A 23,243-nucleotide genomic window follows, 5' to 3' on the forward strand; every position below is an offset into this window, starting at 1 on the left:
TCGTATTCATTAGCCATGAGTGTAGCTAATATTTCAGCTTCATCAATTGGTTCAATTCCTTCTCCTAAAGAACATTCTCCTGTTCCTTGTAATTCTGGAAATTCTTGTAACAATTCTGCATGTGAATCTATGGTTTGAATATAATAGCATGTATCATCTGCAGATTGCGGTTGTTGCATGGCCTATCAACAGAAAAGGTAACACTCTCATCCTCTATACTTAGGGTCAGATTCTTACAGAACACGTCTATTATTGCTTTCGCCGTGTTTAAGAATGGTCTTCCTAAAATAAGAGAAACTCGAGAATCTTCTTCCATGTCCAGAATAACAAAGTCTACTGGGAATACTAAAGTACCAACTTTAACTAGCATGTTCTCCATTATCCCTCTAGGATATTTTACTGATCGATCGGCTAGTTGTATGCTTATTCGTATTGGTTTCAATTCTCCAAGGTCTAGTTTATCGTATAAAGAATACGGCATTAAATTTATACTAGCACCTAAGTCTGCCAATGCTTCTATTGAATTAAGACTACCCAGAAAACATGGAATTGTGAAACTTCCTGGATCTGATAATTTTTCTGGTAGTTTATTCAATAGCACTGCAGAACAATTAGCATTCATTGTAACAGCCGAGAGTTATTCCATTTTCTTTCTATTTGTGATTAGATCTTTCAAAAATTTAGCATATCTTGGCATTCCTGAAATCACGTCAATGAAAGGAAGATTGACATTTATTTGTTTAAACATATCCAAGAATTTGGATTGCTCGGCTTCAAGTCTTACTTTTCTCATTTTACTTGGGTAAGGAAGTGGTGGTTGGTATGGTTTAACATAAGGTTTCGCCTTAACTGTGTTATCTTCATTAACCTTTTCAACTACCGGTTCTGTTTCCTTCTATTGCTCAGGCTGTGGTGCCTGTGTAGTAGGAATAGCGTTATCAGAAATTACAGGTATTTCCGGTGGTTTAAGTGTAATACCACTTCTTGTGGTAATGGCTTTAGCTGTTTCATTCCGGGGATTAGCATTTGTATCGCTAGGTAGACTCCCCGGTTTTCTTTCACCTATTAACCTTGCTAGGTTGCTCACTTCTTGTTCCAGATTTTGGATAGAAGCTTGTTGATTTCTAAATGCTTAAGCATTTTGTTCATTAGTTTGTTTCAGAGACGTGAAAAATTGAGTTTGAGATTCAACTAGCTTCAACATCATATCTTCTAAATTTGGCTTTTTATCATCGGTTTGTGGTGGTTTATTTGGAAAAATAGGTCTTTGCTGGTTGTAAGTATTATTAGATACTTGTTGACTGCTAGGACCTTGTTGGTTGTTGTATGGAACATTTTGGTTATAATTCTGATTTTGATTGTAGTTTGGTCTTGGCGGTTGATAATTATTTTGATAATTATTTCCAGGCCTTTGGTTCATGTATGAAACATTCTCTCTTTGTTCCATTGTTTGTTCAATACTGAGACAATCTTTTGTCAAATGTGATCCTCCACACTGCTCACAACTAATTCGTATTGCGTGAATATCTTTAGTCATCTTTTCCATTCGTCTCTCAAAAGTGTCTAACTTTGCGGAAATGGAATCAAAGTCATGGCTAGAATCGGCTCTAGCCACTTTAGATGATCTAACGATGTCTTTTTCTTGATGCCACTCATGTGAGTGGGAGGCTATGTTATCAATAATTTTGTAAGCTTCGGTTGCGGTTTTCTTCATAATGGAACCACCAGCTGCTATGTCGATGTCTTTTCGTGTAGTAATGTCACATCCTTGGTAGAATATTTGTACTATTTGATAAGTGTCTAAACCATGTTGAGGACATCCTCTCAACAACTTTCCAAATCTTGTCCACGCTTCATATAAAGTTTCATTTGGCTTTTGTGTGAATGTAACAATTTCTCCTTGAAGTCTCACGACCTTAGATGCCGGAAAGAATCTTTTAAGAAATTTCTCAACTAAAACATCTCATATATCAATCGCCCCTTCAGGTAACGATTCTAACCAATCTTTGGCTTCTCCCTTTAAAATCCAGGGAAATAACATGAGATAGATCCATTCATCCTCAACTTCTCTGATTTTGAATAAAGTACAGATCCTATTAAAGGTTCGAAGATGTTCGTTTAGATCTTCCTTCGGCGTACCACTAAATTGGCATTGATTAGTTACCATGTGTAGGATTTGTCCTTTGATTTCATAATCTGGCACATTAATGTCTGGTTGAGTAATGGCGTGACCTTGACCCGTGCGTGTAGCTCTCATTCGATCTTCCATACTTATAGGTTCCTGATTTTCCATGATTGAATTTGTTGAATCTGAATCACTAGAGGATTCTGATTTAATGGTTTCTTCCTCGACAATCTCTGGTTGTATGATTAGTGGTTTAGGAGGAATGAATTGTCCTTGAGTATCCTCCGGATTCTCAATTGTGAGGACGGGTTCAAAAAATGGATTATCGAAAATTTAAATTGGAATACTTGGTCGACTAGATGACGATTCTAAAGAAAAATCAACGGCGACAATGTTGGCTAGATGTCTTGATCGAGTTACAGGTGGTGAACGTATGAAAGGTGGTGAACATTTTGCTCGGTGCATTCACTGAATATCCTATTAGTTATAAAGATAAAAATTATTAAAGTTATCAAATTAATAGACTTTTCTGATTTTGCCCACATTTCGAATAGCCAATAGATGCAGCAGGTAGCCAGGACCCTTTAAATCGGAAGCCCACAACTCGCCACTAACAAATCTAACTATTACTACGAACCAGAAAATTTTGGATGTCTATCAATTTAACTGCTTAAAATAATTTTTTCGTCGAAAAAAGAAAAAAAGAAAATTCTATGTCCTAAAAACTAGAGCGTAGAAATGAGAAAGAAAAAGAGCGTGAAAAAATAAGAGGCGAAAAACAAACGTCGAAAAACAAACCGTCGAAAAAATAATAATAAGAAAGTAGAGCGTCGAAACTTAAAAGTCTAAAAACTAAAAATTAAAACTTGTTTCTAAAGGTATTAAAGCTTAAAAGGAATTCCATATCCAAAACGGCAATAACTTAATTAGGCACTAAAATCTATTTAAAACTAAAGCGATAAGTGACGTCGCAAAATCTAAAGCGCCTAAATCTTAATCTAAAGAAAAAGCACTTAAGAGATTTTACGGCAAAGCCTAAAAATCTAGGAATATAAAATACTACGGCAAAAACTAAGTTTAAAACTAATTACGAATCATAAATATACAAATTACTAATTAAACGTTAAAAATATACAATTTATAAAAATACTAAAAAAATGATAAAATTACAATTTTATAATAATATTATTTTTATATTATTATTTTATAAAAATATTAATTTAAATATTAAAAAAACTATATAAAAATTAAAAATACAAAATTAAAAACTAAAACTAAACTAAATATTATTTTAATTAAACCCTAATTGATAATAATAATTAAGTTATAAACCCTAATTCAGCATTTATGGCGAACTAGGTTTGCTGTCAGCAACCATCATGCGATCGCATGAGTTCTAAGTATCTGGGCCATGCGGTTGCATGGACTGTGGATTCAGGCCAGTTCTTGGACTACTACATTATTGTGGCCCGATTTCAATTTTAATTATTTTTTTAATTTTTTTTAGTTTAATACATATAAAATATAAATATAAACTTATTAGTTTTATAAAAAAAAATTTCTTATTAGTTTTATAACTCTTAAAATATAAACTTTTTTAATTTGAATACTTAAAAATATAGAAATATATTTTTCTTTCTTTTTATGTTTTTATATTTTTAAAATTTATATATTTGTTTTGCAAAAATAGCTTAAAAACTAATTTTTTTTTTATAACATTTTGCTTTCGGCGTTGTTGAGTTCCCCGGCAGCGGCGTCAAAAATACTTGATGTGTGCGAGGTGTAGTACGAAATAGATTATATTTTTGCTACGAAATACTATTAAATACGATACAATTTCACATAAATTATTTATTTATTTATTGAATGGATATACCTAAACCTTGCTACAACACTTATAGGCAGTGTACCTAATCGTAGAGTAGTGTAGTTTTTAGTAAGTCCGGTTTGTTCCACAGGGAGTCAGCTAAGTTTAACGCTATATTTATTTTAAACTATATTTGTATCAATATATATATATATATATATATATATATATATATATATATATATATATATATATATATATATATATACATACATACATACATACATACATATAAGTATTATTATTATTATTATTATAAAAGGGGGGTTTTACCGTTTAGTGATCGGTTTGTCGATTTTATGTCTTAAGTCACAATTAAAACCTAATGTAAAATATTAATTATATATATAACTTAATTTAAAGCGTAAAGTAAATGACGATAAATAAAAGTGCGATAAATAAAAGTACGATAATTAAAAGTGCAATAAAATAAAAGTACGATAAATAAAATGACGATAAATAAAAATGACGGTAAATAAAAGTTCGATGAGATATAAATTAAAGGAATTATGCTTATTTAAACTTCCGTAATCATGATGTTTGACGTGTTGATTTTAATTTATTACAATGGGTTAATTGTCCTTTATCCTGGATTATTCGATATGTCCATCTGGTTTTGTCCATAATAGTCCATCGGTCATAATTATAAAGTGCGAGAGTCTTCGCCAAATTAACCTTATACCCGAAGTCAAATATTCCAACTAATTGGGGATTCGAACTGTAACAAGGTCTTAATACTTTGTTTAATGAATACACGAGGTTATCGACTGCGTGTAATCCAAGGTTTTAATACTTTGTTAACAATTACACCAATTACCCTTGAATGTAATCCACCCCTATTTTAATGAGTCCAGTAACTATTAATCCATCCCCGTGTCCGGTCAAATGAATAATTATTAGTATTTATAGATATCCCGCCCACCGTACCCAGTCAAGCGTACGTGGTTATATATAAACACGTCAAAATATAAATCTCTATATTAAATTAACGAGATATCTTTTAATTAATATAAAGCTCATTAATAGCCCATAGTCCAATTTCCACAAGTGTCGATCTTTTGTCCAAACCCCTATTATGGTCTAAAACCCAATAACCCCGTCTTAATATTTAGTCCAACATCACAATTACTTCGGCTTAAATAAGCATAATAATAATTTAGCTACGAGACATTAATTTAAAAAGGTTGAACATAAGTATTAATCGTGTAGTATTACACGGACCAATTTCGACTTACAAACTTAAAACATTCGCCACTATAACCTTATTATTATTAACTTAATATTAAAATTATAATTATAATTAAAATATAAATATATATTGAGAGAGTGAGAGATAAGGTTGAATAAGGTGTGTATAATTCATCGAGCAAACTGCCTTTTCATAGAACCTGGCCTGCTACAGTCATCCATGCAATCGCATGGGTTTACAGCTTACAGGCCATGCGATCGCATGGCAGCCTTTTCCTGGTCACCAAGCAAATAAAACGTGGGCTGTTGCATTTAAATATAATATATAATTTTATATATAATTTTATATAATTATATATATATTATATTATATTCTTGTGCATAGTTGACTTATAATTTTAGGTCCGTTGACTTGCGTGTTGACTGTTGGTTCATGTCCCGGTTCCGGATTTTCGAACGTCCTTTCGTACGATTTAATATCTTGTACTTTGCGTTTCGCGGCTCGTACTCTTGTAACTTTTAGACGTTTCTCAGCATTAATTTGAACCAATTAGATTGTACTTTGTACTTTTTAGCTTTTTGGTTGTTTGCGTCTTCAAATCGTCGAATCTGTCTTTTATCTTCACCTTTTATTATTTAAACGAATATCACTTGTAAATAGAACAATTGCAACTAAAAGCTTGTCTTTCTTGAAGGATAATGCTATGAAATATATGTTCGTTTTTAGCATTATCAATTATCATTACTATTATTATCATTATTTTATTTTTATTTTATTATTATTATTATTATTATTATTATTATTATTATTATTATTATTATTATTAAGTATCATTATTATTAATATTATTTCTATTATTAATATTAAAACATGTAAATATTAGTTATATAAAAATATATTTAATACATAACCTAACTATATTATTATTTTTACAAATAATAAAATTTTCATAAATAAATATATATATTTAATTAATTTATTAATAAGACATACATTTATTAATATAACAATTATATCACTAATAATAATATATAAATGTATTCGATTACAATTATATGTGTTAATATATATACTTGATATAGGTTCGTGAATCCGAGGCCAACCTTGCATTGTTCAGTTCCGTCGTATGCATATTTTTACTACAAAATATCGTATTGTGAGTTTCATTTGCTCCCTTTTTAAATGCTTTTGCAATATATATTTTTGGGACTGAGAATACATGTGCTGCTTTTATAAATATTTGACAAAATAGACACAAGTACTTGAACTACATTCAATGATTGAATTATTATACTGCTTATCCCTTTTTGTTTAGTCTGGTAACCTAAGAATTAGTGAACCAGTTTACTAATTGACACGAATCTTAAAGATAGATCTACGGGCCTTGACAAGCCCCAGTCAGAGAATTTAAACTGCTTTAGTACTTCGAGGTTTATATGTTTGGGGATATGCTAGATGCATTTTTGTTAATGTCTGTTACCAGGTGATCATCATATGAATGGATTTTTAGCAGTGAGCAGACCTGCACCTTATTTATGAATTTGAAATCTTGTGGTCTATTAAAATTATTGAAATGATTATTATGATAAACCTATGAACTCACCAACCTTTTGGTTGACACTTTTAAGCATGTTTATTCTCAGGTATGAAAGAAATCTTTCGCTGTGCATTTGCTCATTTTAAAGATATTACTTGGAGTCTATCATCGCAATGGGACCAAATGTAGAAGACTTCGTCCAGGTGGATTAGGACGGGTCTTGACACTTAGTTCCAGGGGGAGCTAACCTTTTTTGCTTCGACAAAAAGGGGGAGAAAAGTGTATGGTAAGTGATGTTAACACATGTGTTGTACTATACGCTTAAGCACACTTACATAGGTTTGTCATCATCAAAAAGGGGGAGAATGTTGGTTAGTAATCCAATATTGATATTCAAATGTTAAACACTTTGTTTTGATGATGACACCAAGTCTCGTGAGCTGACACCAAGGTATAGAACAACACACGTTCAAAAGCCTACACTATCTCTAGAAAAAGACCAATACACAAAAACCGATTAGTCAAAAGAGTCATCTGAAAACACACTGAAGGAGCACGGTCGATCCACGGTCGATCGTAGGCTAGACCGTGGATACCCTGTACCTTTGTTCTTCGAAACAAGGTACACGGTCGACTCCACGGTCAGCCGTGGGTCGACCGCAGACACCCACAGTCCGATTTTTGATCGAAAATTGTTTGACGACTTCGGGGCATCTATAATTTACAAAACTTGTTTAAACATACTTAGAATAGTTGCCTCCTTCATATGCAAATGAGTTTTGGTCACTAAAACATTAATATTGGTTAATCACACGTAATGACACCTTAATGACACTTTTACCCTATGATTAAGATTAATCATTCAAGTAGGGCTAAAAGTTCTTTTTCAAAGTGTATTTTTATAAATCTAAATGAAAAGTAATAAAACTTAAATATGGTCATTAAGTCCCAATTAAAGAGATGATCTCCACTTGATTAATCATTAAGCACTAAGTATGTGCTTAATAAGAGTTTAGTGTAAACTCCCAAAAGTCTTCACATAAAAACAAAGTAGTCTAAATTGGAAGCTTGCAAGTAACCAATAAGAACACATACTTGCAAAACAAGTAGTGACAAAAGGGTTGAAGACTTGTGACTTGAAGTTTGGAAGCATATGGTTGTCATGGGATCAAAATTCTGTATTTGCCTTAAAAGGAAATCAATGACATCCTTCTAGTACAAAGTGATTTTCCCCTTTTAAGCCAAGCCCAACTTCAAAGAATACCTCCAAGACAAAAAGGGTAATGCAGTTCTTTTCATATGTTTTTGGCATCTAATTGCAGCCATCTAATAAAGGAAAAAGCCAAAGTAAAAGATCTCAAATGGCTATAAAATTCAGAGGACAGAGCTGCATGGTCGTCCCTCGACCGTGGGGTGAGCCACCGTTATCCGGGTTTGAATTTCTCTTGCCTATAAAAGCCAAACCATTGAGCACTTGAAGACTCACCTCTTGCACTTACATTTCAATATATTTACTGATATCATTCAAATCTCATTGTAATCAATTTAGAGTAATTCAAGCAAGAGTGTGTGTAAACTTAGTTGTGAGTTTACTTGTAAATTATCTTTTTAAAGGGATCTAGAAGATAAGTGAGGTTTCACTTAGTGATAGTATTAGGATCTTGTGATAAGAGCTTTTGGTGATTGCGAATTCTTCAAAGGGACGTAAGGGTTCATAAGTTGCGGCTTATCAAGGAGCTAGTGTTGTATCCGGACCCTCCACCGAGTTTGGAGCATCATACTGAAACTAACTCTCAATTCTTTAGAATTGATGAGTGGATTAAGGAAGATTAGTTAACATCTTTCCAGACCTGTATAAAACTCCGTGTTGGTTCTCTCATCCCTTATCTACTTATTTATTATACTTGTGAACAAACTATTCAAATCGCATTATAGCAATTTCAAGTTCTAAAGAACCATTGCTAAGCCCAAAAACCACCTACCTCCAAAAGCCCATTGCCAGCTCACCCACTAGCCCTAAAGAACCCAATATTAAGCCAACAAAATAACCACTAGCCCTCCAGGAAAAGACAAACTAGCTTGCCCAACAACCACCCCCAAAATTTTCGAATCAACCCTTCCACACATCCCATTAGAAATACCTCAAACTACTCCCATAAGCTCAATCCACCAAACTCGATTATTCGATGGCATTCAAACACCCACACCAAGAAATGTGATCATGAGCTAAAAACAAGCTCAGGTAACGTTAATACCAGGTCAACATCTCTCGATAAAAACAGAAAACACAAACATCGTTACCATGAAAACGAACATAACCGACCCTCCAAAACCGCTAATAACCAAAGCCAAACCAAATCACTGTCACCAAAAACCCATTCACCCTTCAACCTCGTCACAAGCATAACCAAAAACTAATATGTCCAGAGAAACCAAAACAAGGAAGCAAAACTCGTTAAGTAATACCACCAAAAAATCTACTTCCAAAGAACATCAATGGAATCCAATACTCAACTGGAAACATCGTCGAGAATGATCATGCTAAAGATTCTAGCAAGAGGGAAAGATAAATTACCCCCGAAACTCAATGGATATAAGAACACAAAGGAATATTTACACATGGGAGGTTCGAAAAAATGCAAGGTATCGACACATACTTCTTCAAACTCGGCGAGTAGTGTAGGATTAAAAGACTTTGGTAGCAAACCAGGTGTACATTGGGGTGAAAAACCCCAATAAAAGACACAGGCTTCTGTACTTTGCCATCCAATGGTTAGTTATGAAGATTATGTCTTTTGATATTCGTGGTTTTGGTAAGGACGATTATTCCAAAAGTACAATTGGCATGTTCAAAAAAATTCGTTTAAAGGAACAACCGGATATTGTGGCCATTCGGGAGTCAAAGTGTTAAGCTGTATTGGATAGATGGATGGATTTTGTGTGGGGTTCCGATGATTATGGGTACATTCAAAAACCTATGGTAGGTAAATCGGGTGGTCTGTTTCTAATATGGGATAATAGATCTTTCGATGTATCTCGGGCGATGGAAGGAAAATATTTTTAGCTATAAAAGGAAGATGGAGAGGAAAAAAAATACAATTGTCACTAACGTTTACGGTCCACATAATGAAGACGAGAAGAAAGAGTTATGGGAAAGTTTAGAAAGCTTAATAGAGTATAAAGATGTGGATTGGGTCCTTTGTGGTGATTTCTAATGAAGTTCGTTCCGCCTCGGAAAGAAAAATTTGTGTGTATGTATATCATCGTGCCAAGCTCTTCAACTACTTCATAAAAAGATGCAACTAACTGAAGCCCCACTAATTGGTAGAAAGTTCACAAGAATTACTAATGACGGATTGAAATTAAGAAAGCTTGATCGCCTTCTAGTATCGGAGAGTTTTATACAATCTTGGGGGGATGTCTCGGTAATATATCTAGATAGGAAAACGTCTCATTGCCCAATCATTCGCTATGAAAAATATAGTTATTGGCCTAAAGCCATTCAAAATCTGTGACATGTGGCTCAAAAAATAGGAAGCCAAAGGGGTGATAGTTGAAGCTTCGAACAATCATGTAAATGGCTCGAGACTAGATTGCAAGTTTAGAAATAAATTAAACAACGTCAAAGAAGGCTTGAGAACATGGAGCCGGGTCCAATATGGCACATTAGACATTGATTTAAAAGGCCAAAAATAAGGCCACCAATTTGGAAAGAAAGGCTGAAGAATTCACTCTATTGGATGTTGAACGGGTTGAATGGAAAAAAGCAAGAGAGGTTTGGTTTCAAAAGGAAAAGGAGAAGGGTCAAATGTTGAATTAAAAAGCTCGAATAAAATGGGCAGTTGGAGGTGACAAAAATAGCATAATTTTTCACTCCTCAATTAAAAGGTGGTATTGTTAAAATGTAATGTTTTTCTAGAATTGTCTAGATTAATTATAGATAGTAGATATTTAAGTATAGATATTTAGTAGTGATAATATGTAGAAATCACTAGATTAGCTAGAAGATTCTAGCTTGATCATTAGCCAACTTAAGATGGCTATAAATAGCCACCATGTATTGCAAAGTAGATGTACCAAAACAAAAAGCAATAAAATCATTCCCTTAAAAACACTAAGTCTTCATATCCTACAAAACATCCCCTCACTTACAACAACAATTCAACTAATCAATAAACAATCCTAACTAAAACTAATCAATCACATTCAACTAAATCAAAACACTACAACTAATTCTAACAAGTGGTATCAAGAGCCATATTGGGCGTTGTTCGAATACACCATGACTACCGTTGGTGCATATAATATTCCCGTCCCCATATTTGATGGCGACAACTATGATTTTTGGAGTATCCGAATGAAGACATATTTCCAAGCACAAAGCTTGTGGGATATTATCGAAGTCGGGTTTACAACTTCAAAAGACGTCGAAACTCTGTCCGCAGAAGAACAAGAAAAATACAACAAAAATGTTGTAAGAAATGCTGCTGCTCTAGGCTACATTCAACAAGCCTTGACACCGTCTATCTTTCCACGAATCATGGGAGCTACGACAGCCAAAGAGGCGTGGAAGATCCTTCAGGAAGAATTTCAAGGAAATGTCAAGGTGAGATCCGTCAAACTTCTAACTCTCAGAAGAGATTTTGAAAATTTAAATATGAAAGAGACTGAGACCGTAAAAGATTACTATTCTAGAATTAAAGAAATAGTAAATCAAATGAGAGCCTATGGAAATAACATAACTGATAAGAGGATCGTAGAAAAGATACTTATCAGTATAACCGAGAAATACGATCATGTAATTACCGCTATTGAAGAGTCAAAAGACATTGAGACTCTGTCAGTAACAGAATTAATTGGCTCTCTTGAAGCATATGAGGCTAGACTGAGTCGGCGTAGTGAAAACTCACTAGAAAGTGCCTTTCAGTCTAAACTCAAAATAAGGTCTCAGAAATCTAATAATGAGGGGAAAAGAAATCTCGAAGAAAAGTCGAGAGGAGGAGAAAAACCCAGAACCGGGTTTGATCAGAGAAGAAAAAACTATCCTCCATGTTGTATCTGCAAAAAGACAAACCACTTGGAGAAAGATTGTTTCCACAAAGGGAAGCCACAATGCAATAATTGCAAAAGATTTGGGCATATAGAAAAAGATTGTCGTTTAAAACAAAATCATCGAGCTAACTTCACTGAAGAAAGTGAAGATATTCCGGAGAACAAAAATCAGGTATTCTATGCCTGTCATGTCGCAAATAAACAGAGGGACGATACTTGGTTGATCGACAGTGGGTGCAGCAATCACATGACAGGAGATGAGAAGCTATTTCAGAGTATCAACACCTCCGTAAAGTCCCGTGTCAAGTTAGGGAATGGAGAACTCGTGGATACTAAAGGCAAAGGTACTATTACTGTTCAAACTAATAACGTCACTCGATCTATCAATGACGTTCTTCTAGTACCAAGCCTAGCAAGTAACTTGTTAAGTGTTGGTCAAATGATGGAGCACGGATACTCTTTACTCTTCGAAGAAAAATCATGCGTTATTCGTGACAAGAAAAATAACTATAAATTAATAGCCGAAGTGCCAATGGAGAACCGCAACTTTCCTCTTCGTTGGCAGTATATCCAAGACACAGCCATGAAAGTTCAAGTTGAAGAATCATGGCTATGGCATCGAAGATTTGGCCACTTTAACTTTCACGCACTAAAAATCCTCCAACAGAAGAATATGATGAGAGACTTGCCTAACATAGAAGAAATCACTGACACGTGTGAAAGCTGTATGATGGGCAAGCAACATCGAAAACCTTTCCCTCGTGACAAAGCTTGGAGAGCGAAAGGTATACTGGAGCTGGTGCACACCGACGTTTGTGGACCAATGAGGACCCCGTCACTTAACCAAAACAGGTACTTTATTCTCTTTATCGATGACTATTCTAGAATGACGTGGGTGTACTTCATGCGTGAAAAATCTGAAGTATTTACTATATTCAAGAAGTTCAAGAATTACGTAGAAAAGACTAGTAGCCATTATATAAAAACACTAAGAAGTGATAGAGGAAAAGAATACACATCTACACAGTTTAATAAATTCTGTGAAGATGAAGGAGTTAAGCGTCAACTCACTGTTGGTTACGCTCCTGAACAAAATGGCGTCTCTGAACGCAAAAACAGAACTGTAATGGAAATGGCCAAAACAATGATACACGAAAAAGGCCTTCCAAACAGTTTCTGGGCCGAAGCTGTATACACGGCTGTATATATACTAAATCGATGTCCCACGAAAGCCGTAGAAAATAAGACTCCGATAGAGGCATGGAGTGGAAGAAAACCGTCGGCAAAACATTTACGAGTATTTGGATCTATCTGCTACATCCATATTCCAAAGGAGAAACGTCACAAGCTCCAAGAAAAATCAGAGAAGGGAATATTCTTGGGCTACAGTACAAAGTCAAAAGGCTACCGAGTCTATAACCTGAAGACCAATAACATCGTGATTAGTCGAGACGTGGAGTTTGACGAAGACGCTTCTTGGAACTGGGAGAAAGACAAAGCTGAAAAACAAACATATCTGCCACGGATATCTATAGAAACTCCAGCTCAACAACCACTACAAATGGAGCATTCTAGTCACGAAAGCACAGGAGAAACCAGCCCTGCTACGCCAAGTTCTCCTTCAGCAACATTACCTTCAACGCAAGAAGAATCAAGTCCGGAATCAACACCGGGAAGAGTTAAAAAGTTAGCAGAGGTGTACGAGACTTGCAACTTCACAACTATAGAACCTGAAAGCTATGAAGTTGCATTGAAAGATGAAAAGTGGGTGGCTGCTATGAATGAAGAAATAAGAATGATTGAGAAAAACAACACATGGGAGTTAGTTTATCCTCTAGAAAATAAAGAAATCATTGGAGTTAAATGGGTTTACAAAACAAAGCTCAACCCTGACGGTTCTATACAAAAACACAAAGCAAGGCTAGTAGCTAAAGGCTACTCACAACAACAAGGAGTCGACTACAACGAAACTTTTGCACCAGTAGCTTGACTAGACACTATAAGAGCACTTGTGGCATTAGCAGCTCAACGAAGGTGGAAGATTCACCAACTAGATGTAAAATCAGCCTTTCTAAATGGATTTCTCGAAGAAGAAATATACGTCTAGCAACCACAAGGGTTCATTCAGAAAGGAAAAGAAGAACAAGTCCTGAAGCTAAAGAAAGCTCTATATGGACTTAAACAAGCACCACGTGCTTGGTATAGCCGCATTGACAGCTACTTCACAAGTTCAGGATTCAGGAGGAGTCAAAGTGAGCCCACACTCTATATCAAAACCCAAGGTAACTCTGACACTCTCATTATTTCCTTGTATGTTGATGATCTTATATATACGGGAAACAATGAGAGAATGATACAAGAGTTTAAGGAAGACATGATGAAAACGTTCGAGATGAGTGACCTTGGATTGATGCGCTATTTTCTTGGCATCGAAATCAGTCAAGAAAATGAAGGCATCTTCATATGCCAAAAGAAATACACAGAAAATCTCCTGAAAAAGTTTAAACTATACGGTTGTAAAACCGTCACCACACCTCTAGTTGCCAATGAGAAGATGAGACAAGAAGATGGATCGGAGAAAGCGGATGCTTCAAGATTCAGAAGTCTCATAGGAAGTCTGCTATATCTAACAGCAACAAGACCAGACATCATGTACGCAACAAGTCTACTATCCAGGTACATGCAAAACCCTACTCAAATACATTATGGAGCTTCTAAAAGAATATTAAGATACTTGCAAGGTACCATGGACTATGGAATATGGTACAAGCCGACTACAGACTCGAAGCTTCATGGATACACAGATAGTGATTGGGCCGGATCGGTGGTGACATGAGAAGTACTTCCGGATACGCATTCACACTTGGATCTGGTGTATTCTCATGGACATCAAAGAAACAAGAAACGGTGGCACAATCGTCAGCCGAAGCTGAGTACGTCGCAGCCGCGAACTCAGCTAATCAAGCTATATGGCTAAGAAGAATACTAGAAGACATGGGCGAGAAACAAGATGAAGCTACAAAAATATTCTGCGACAACAAGTCCGCGATCGCGATGGCAAAGAATCCAGTGTTCCATGGTAGAACAAAACACATTGACATCAAGTATCACTTTCTGCGAGAAAGCTCAGCCAAGAAAGATATTGAATTAAAATACTGCAAGACTGAAGAGCAGATTGCTGACATATTCACCAAAGCACTCCCAAGACCAAAGTTCGAGTTCTTACGCAACATGCTCGGAGTAACATCGAAAAACATTAAGGAGGAGTGTTAAAATGTAATGTTTTTCTAGAATTGTCTAGATTAATTATAGATAGTAGATATTTAAGTATAGATATTTAGTAGTGATAATATGTAGAAATCACTAGATTAGCTAGAAGATTCTAGCTTGATCATTAGCCAACTTAAGATGGCTATAAATACCCACCATGTATTGCAAAGTAGATGTACCAAAACAAAAAGCAATAAAATCATTCCCTTAAAAACACTAAGTCTTCATATCCTACAAAACATCCCCTCACTTACAACAACAATTCAACTAATCAATAAACAATCCTAACTAAAACTAATCAATCACATTCAACTAAATCAAAACACTACAACTAATTCTAACAGGTATAATAGAGGAAATATCTGGTGACTTTTTGTTGACGGGTTTTGTCAAGAAAACCCGAATGCTATCAAAGATGAGATATTCAGTTACTATAAAAAAATCTTTGAACGAAAACAAGTTAATGATGTCGATAGCATAAGTGCATTAAACTTCAAAAAATTAACAGTAGCCGAAGATACTGCACTTCAAGCAGAATTCACAGAAAACGAGACTTGGGATGCGATCAAAAGTTGTGAAAATTCAAAAGCACCGAGACCGGATGATTTCAACATGAAATTCTATAAGAAATTTTGGCTTATCAAAGATGATCTCAAATCGGCTTTAGACTAGTTTTGTAAAAACGACTCGATGTCAACGGGATGCAATGCATCTTTTGTGACATTACTCCCAAAAAAGAAAGACCCCATTAATCTTAGCGACTACCGTCTCATCAGTCTAATCGGTAGTTACTATAAGATTATTGCAAAAATCCTCGCAAACCAACTCTGGAAATCAACCAACAACGTAATAAGGTAAGAGCAAAGTGCATTTTTAAAAGGAAGACAAATACTCGACGGACTTCTAATTGCAAATGAGGCTATGCTAGATCAAAAGCAACAAAAGAAGAAATGCCTAATGTTTAAAGCCAATCTCGCTAAGGCTTTTGATAGCTTGAATTGGCAATTTCTTTTCTCAATACTTGAATGCATGAGCTTGAGTGGAAATTGGATAAATTGGATGAGAGAATGCCTTAAGTCTACCTCGGTTTCAATCCTGATAAATGGCTCCCCAACAAAGGAATTCACACTCAAAAGGGGGTTAGACAAGGAGACCCATTATCACTATACTTATTCATAATCGCGGCCGAAGAGTTAAGTTTATTAGCATAGAAATTAATTGAAATAGGCCTCATAAAAGGAGTAGAAATTGGTGTTGAGAAGGTGGTAGTATCACACTTACAATACGCGGATGATACTATTTTTTCGGAGAATGGAATAGACGTAATGCCCGTAACATAATGGAACTCCTTTAATGTTTCGAGAAAATATATGGGTTGAAGGTCAACTTCAACAATAGTTGTCTATATGGTATTGGAGTGTAAGATACCTCGACTAATAACATGGAACTTTCATTGGGTTGTCAGGTAGGTACTTTTCTATTCACATATCTTAGGATATCAATCGGATGTAATATGAGAAGACTTAAAGAATGGGATTTCGCAGTAGAGAAAATAAAAAAAGTCTTGCGAATTCGAAATCAAAATCGATGTCTTTTGGTGTTCGTGTTACTCTCATAAAGTCGGTACTTAGTAGCTGTAACAACCCGACTTTCTCCGTTTACTATCGTTACTTGTCCGTTAAATATTTAACGGTGTTTACGTAGAGTTTGTGTGTATAATGGAATTAAATGCATACTTGATCCTTGTGAATTACTTGAATTAATATGTTATATTAATTTATGAACTTGTTTCGGATAGCGAAATAACTATAAAACGTTACGATTAAGTTAATCGTCTAGAAAGCTTTTCAGTTTACGGAACTCAGAAAAACGACAAAATTATTATTTTCAATAATTATTGACTTTACGAAAAACTTATTTAATTCATTATTTATTTAATGAATTAAACCCGTTGATTGCGTTTCAACGACTAGTTAACGTTCCGGAGACCCGGTACGGTTAACGGCATTCGAAACGGACCACGCGCGTACGAGTAATTAAGCAAAACCGAGCCCGAGACCCCCTAAAAGGGCCATTCGGCCGAACCTACCCCATGGGCCCCATAATGGACTTGTTTTGGCTAGTGGTGTAGAGACCCATCCTAATCCATCCGGACAAAGTCCACATCAATTATAAACGATTCACATTAGTTGATTACATCGCGAGGTACTTGACCTCTATATGATACATTTTACAAACATTGCATTCGTTTTTAAAAGACAAACTTTCATTTACATCGAAAATTGACGACATGCATACCCATTCATAATATATCCATCTATAATTGACTTAATAATAATCTTGATGAACTCGACGACTCGAATGCAACGTCTTTTGAAATATGTCATGAATGACTCCAAGTAATGTCTCTAATATGAACAAATGCACAGCGGAAGATTTCTTTCATACCTGAGAATAAACATGCTTTAAAGTGTCAACCAAAAGGTTGGTGAGTTCATTAGTTTAACATAAATAATCATTTCCATCATTTTAATAGACCACAAGATTTCATATTTTTCCATTTCTCATAAACATACGTCCCATGCATAGAGACAAAAATATCATTCATATGGATTGAACACCTGGTGAACGACATTCACAATATACATATAAGAATATCCCCATCATTCCGGGATCCTCCTTCGGACATGATATAAATTTCGAAGTACTAAAGCATCCGGTACTTTGGATGGGGCTTGTTGGGCCCGATAGATCTATCTTTAGGATTCGCGTCAATTAGGGTGTCTGTTCCCTAATTCTTAGATTACCAGACTACAAAGGGTGATATTCAATTCGATAATTCAACCATAGAATGTAGTTTCGATTACTTGTGTCTATTTCGTAAAACAGTTATAAAAACAGCGCATGTATTCTCAGTCCCAAAAATATATATTGTGAAAGCATTTAAAAAGGGAGCAAATGAAACTCACCGTATTGTATTTTGTAGTAAAAATACATATAACGACATTAAACAACTGAACAATGCAGGGTTGGCCTCGGATTCACGAACCTATTTCATTGTATATAAGTTAAAATATATATTTGTAATCGAACAAGTTTATACATTATCTTAAATTATATATTATACTTATTTAGTTTGTATATATATTCAAAATGTTTAATATCTATATATTTAATTATATTAATATAAAAAATATCATTAGTTTGTTATATATAAGTATTTATATAGATATTGTTATTATGTTTGATATGTAGGTATATAAACTATTACTATATTTATATTACAATATATTAAGTATATTTTAGGTAAGAATATAGTTATTTATAACAAAATGATAGTTTTGATAATAATAACTTACTAATAACAATAACTTTCTTAATATCGATAATACTAATAACAATAACGAATTTGTTAAAAATTGATACTTATGTTAATAATAATAATAGTAAAACTAATAATTACAAAGAAAATGATATTAATATCAATATTAGTGAAAAATAATAATAACGATACTTCTAAAATGTTGATAATAATGATAATATTAATAATGTTAATAATATCAGTGATGTTAATGAAAATAATGATATTCGCTAATAATACTAGTAATAGTAATAGTAACTAATAATAACCATATTAGTATCAATAATAATAATATTTGGTAGTAATAATCACACTAATAATAATAAGTGTTATTTAATAATAATACTAATAATTCTATTACTACTAGTAATAATTACAATCAAATTAATAATAACACAATTGATAATAATTTAATTATAACAAATAATAATAATAATAACCATAATAATAATAAAGATAGCATAATAAAAGGAATCTACCTTCAAATAAACTTTTATAAAAAGAATGCCTCGAGCAACGCTCGATCCCGCGACCTCAAGCTCACCCGTAAACATCCCAAACCATTACTCTATCTGCTGTCTTTCTTTTTCTATACACCACTTAATGTTATTTAACCTGTCTCATCTGCTTTCCCTGGTTCTTCTTCTTTCTCTCAAATTTCAATCGACCATGATCAACTAATCATAATAATGAACTGGTTTTGTTATTTGAAAATGAAACAGAAGCAACCGATTGAGGTTTATAATTTGAAAGAAAAAGAATTTAAAAAAAAAATCATACAGCAACAGTATCGCTTATGAACACGATGAACTCCAAAGTTGATTTCAGTTTATGGACGTTTTTAGACAAAAATCACAATATGAATTATGTTTCAAATCCATCCTAGAACCTCTATAGATTCTCAATTTATTCTGATACATTTGATTGAATCCGAATTTTGTGAAGAACAAATTCTTTGACTTTTGAAAATCAAGCTTTGACCTCAAAATTGAAACTCAATAATAAAAATTGAACCTTATAACTTTCCAGATAGTTTAAGCATATAATTTACAGCAACTCTGCATTTCTACTTTTTGAAAATCGTTAAAAATTGAGCCTTTTGGAAATTGGAACCAAGAACAGGGACAGGCGGGTAGTTCTTCAAGTTTTTTTTTTTTAATTTCGAAAATTTAGACTCTGTATAAGTTACTTGTAGCTGTTAAAGGAGAATGTGGGTTTCTTGATAATACCTAGCACTGAATTGTATCAATTATTATTCTAAGTTGATCGACATCAAATTTTCTCAAGGACAGAAATATTAAAAAAAAAAAAAGTGAAACTGACTTTTTGGTTGATTTCTGACTCCTTTACGACTTATAATCAGATTGGAGAGAAGATTAATAAAGTTTGAAAGCTATATCAAATAGAATTGGATTCCAAGAATTCGTACGTGATTTTTGTATATTTATTATTAATAATTAGTAATTTTAATTATATTAATAATAATTTAAATTCAGATAATAATAATAATATAAATAATGATATAGATTTCCTTTTTCTTTGATTTTTATAAAATATAACATATAATAATAATAATTAATGAATATAACTATGTAAATAATAATAATAATACTTTTAATGTTATTAATAAAACTAATAATATTAATACCAAAATATTACTAGTAATAATGATAAAAGTAATAAAGATTATGATAATGAGATAAAAATAAAAAAAAATAGAAATTTTTAGTAACAATATTAGTAATGATCATAATAACACTAAGATCATAATTTTTCTATTATTTAAAAATAATAATGATATAACAAATTAAATATATATAAACTTTATATCTATATATTATATTAACATAACGATATACCATTATTAATTTTTATAGTGATATTAATATCAATAATAATAAGAGTAATAATAATATAACAATTATAATTAAACTTGTATTTGCATTTAATATATTAATATTACAATTTATTTATTATGTAATATTATATTATATGATAACATTTATCGAATGATTAATATATATATATGTTATATATATATATATATATATATATATATATATATATATATATATATATATATATATATATATATATATATATATATATATATATATATATATATATATATATATATAGGTATATTGTTATATAATTGTGTTTGCATATTAGTTACATCACATATTATGTATGTAGATATGAATACATTATTAATGTTTTATCTATATATTTATTATATAGCTATTTACTATATTCTATTATTTTACAATATTATATATACACATATATTTATATATATGTGTGTATATATATATATATACATACATATATATATATATATACATACATACATATATAATATATATATATATATATATATATATATATATATATATATATATATATATATATATATATATATATATATATATATATATATATATATATATATTTATACACACACATTTATTTACAACAATTGTTCGTGAATCGTCGGGCATGGTCAAAGGTCAAATATATATATGAACATAGTTCAAAAGTTTTGAGACTTTAACATTACAGACTTCGCTTATCGTGTCGGAACCATATAAAGATTAAATTTAAATTTGGTCGGAAATTCCCGGGTCATCACAGTACCTACCCATTAAAGAAATTTAGTCCCGAAATTTGAGTGAGGTGGTCATGGCTAACAATAAAAATGTTTTTATGATGAATATGAGTTGATAATTTGAGTTTTATCATTATTAAGTAATATGGATAAAAATAATTCGATTATTCGAGGAGTATGAATGGAGCTATCACCAAAGAGTGAAATAGGAAAGTAAAGATTCATCTTAACTTTTGACAGAGTCAGGGTTGAATTTCGGAATTTAAGGGATTTAAAGAAAATCTTCGAAATCTTATAAGATCTGATTCTTCGGGATTTATGGAAATTAAGATCTCTTTAATTAAATACGGTGATCTACCCGGATTACTACGTCTGATATTTCCTTTATAAATTTACCTTTTTCGTTCCATTTGTTTTCACCACTTCTATACTCAATTCCCAAATTCAAAAGATTTATGAAAATGCTCAACCCTGTTCTGATCCTTGTTCTTATTCTAACTATCTTAATGATCGTTCTTCTTTTCCAACTCCTACCTGAAGAATCTGTTTATTTCTATTATGCTCTAGGGATTATTGTATTTATAATCCTCCTGTGTCTTTATATTGCTATACGTACTGTTATTCACGGTTTGTAATTTCGGTGTTGTCATTGGGCTTTATATTTCTTCTTATATTTTGGATCTCTTTGCCTTCTTATTATCCTCTCGACCTCTATTAAAGTGAGCAACGGTCTAGAATTCATAGATATGAATTTCGAAAGGAACATAGTTAATGTTCTAGTAAAGAGATGGTAATAACACGATCTTGATTCGTCAAATTATCAGAATATCCGGGAAAGATAGAACTATCAAGAAAATATGTTCTTGATATGTTTATATATCAGATAAAATGTAAGAGTCGTGTAACATGGCACATGATGACGTTATAATCTGTGAATCATCATGTCCCATTTAGAAACTCAGCATGAATTACTGTAATATAATCACGGTGATCAAGTGTCATTATATTATACTAGCTCATGCATCAGTTCCCAACATTACTTCAATAACATTCATATTTTAAGCTCGAAAGTTTACAGAATATAGAAACTAACAGTTTCTATATGATGTAATACTGATAGCACGAAGAGATTAATGATTTCAGATAAGAATAGTTATGATAATATCTTCAGAAATATGAAGGATATTTATAATGAAAGATATGATGATATATTGGAATTTCTAATATCAAAGGATGGTGAAGAAAATTTGTCCACAAGAGCTTGGAGTCAAAAGCAAGGTATTCGTTAATGGCTTCAGCAGGTACTGAATCATTTAGATTCTTTGAAGTCAAACTTATTCTCTGTGATTTGTCCACGGCTTCCTTCATAGTTTGCGCAATCAGTTTTTCAGTTTCAAACTTTTTCTGAGCTTTGTCAACATACAATTCTTTATCATCAACTTCCGACAATTAAGGTCATTTACGGTTGCCTACAGTTTCTGCTGCTTCATTCAGTTTTTTTTTTTTTTTTTTTTTTTTTTTTTTTTTTAAGTTCAATGTATTGATTTGTAGACTGAGTGCTTTTCTGAATTTCATAATGAAAGATCATAATTCTAAGAGATGAATGTTATACATATAACTGTTGCTGTAGATATGCTGTGAGTTTTCAAAATACTGATTGCTGATTCCCAGTAATTGATATGGCAATTCTTGTTACAAGATGCAGATGAGTACATGATGAGACTTCAATAGATAAATATAGTGATTTGTCGGAGGGATTTAAACCAAGGAGCGATGAGGTTGCTGGTACGTCTATTGATAATATGGTGGAATTTAAAAGGTTCCCTGGTAAAAATAAAAGAGCACGCATATATATATCATGGTTATAGTAAGGCTAGTCCGACTGAAAAGTCGAAGTTGACTTGCTGGAGCTGTGACAAAATTTGCTACTTTTGAAGAAATTACCAAGTTATTTTGGGTAATAATAACGCTAAAGGAATTAGCACAGCTACACGTTAAACGTTTACACAGGTTTCGAGTGTTTTTCAGGTGCATAACTATATGCATCAATCTCTTCTTCCGTAGATGTAGTGCGGTTGGTTCATCCTATCGATTGAAGTGTTTTCAAGAATTATGAAAGGTTTGAATCGCAGATTGTAATCGTCAAGATACAAATGAGGTTTAAGATGAAATCAAGTGGCAAACTTGAAGAATTGTTTAGTTTCATATGTTATAATCAATATTTTAATTCATTT

The 23,243-nt window shown here is 32.8% G+C and overlaps 1 non-coding gene across 1 annotated transcript; it reads left to right on the forward strand.

The window, feature by feature from the left end:
• The first annotated feature begins 1,802 nt into the window (after positions 1-1,802).
• On the forward strand, positions 1,803-1,909 carry LOC139903209 (small nucleolar RNA R71). The gene has a single exon (XR_011778049.1). It is a non-coding gene; the product is annotated as a small nucleolar RNA R71 (small nucleolar RNA).
• The last annotated feature ends 21,334 nt before the right edge of the window (positions 1,910-23,243 follow it).

The sequence above is a fragment of the Rutidosis leptorrhynchoides genome, chromosome 3, assembly GCF_046630445.1.
Source record: "Rutidosis leptorrhynchoides isolate AG116_Rl617_1_P2 chromosome 3, CSIRO_AGI_Rlap_v1, whole genome shotgun sequence".
Taxonomy (NCBI): domain Eukaryota; kingdom Viridiplantae; phylum Streptophyta; class Magnoliopsida; order Asterales; family Asteraceae; genus Rutidosis; species Rutidosis leptorrhynchoides.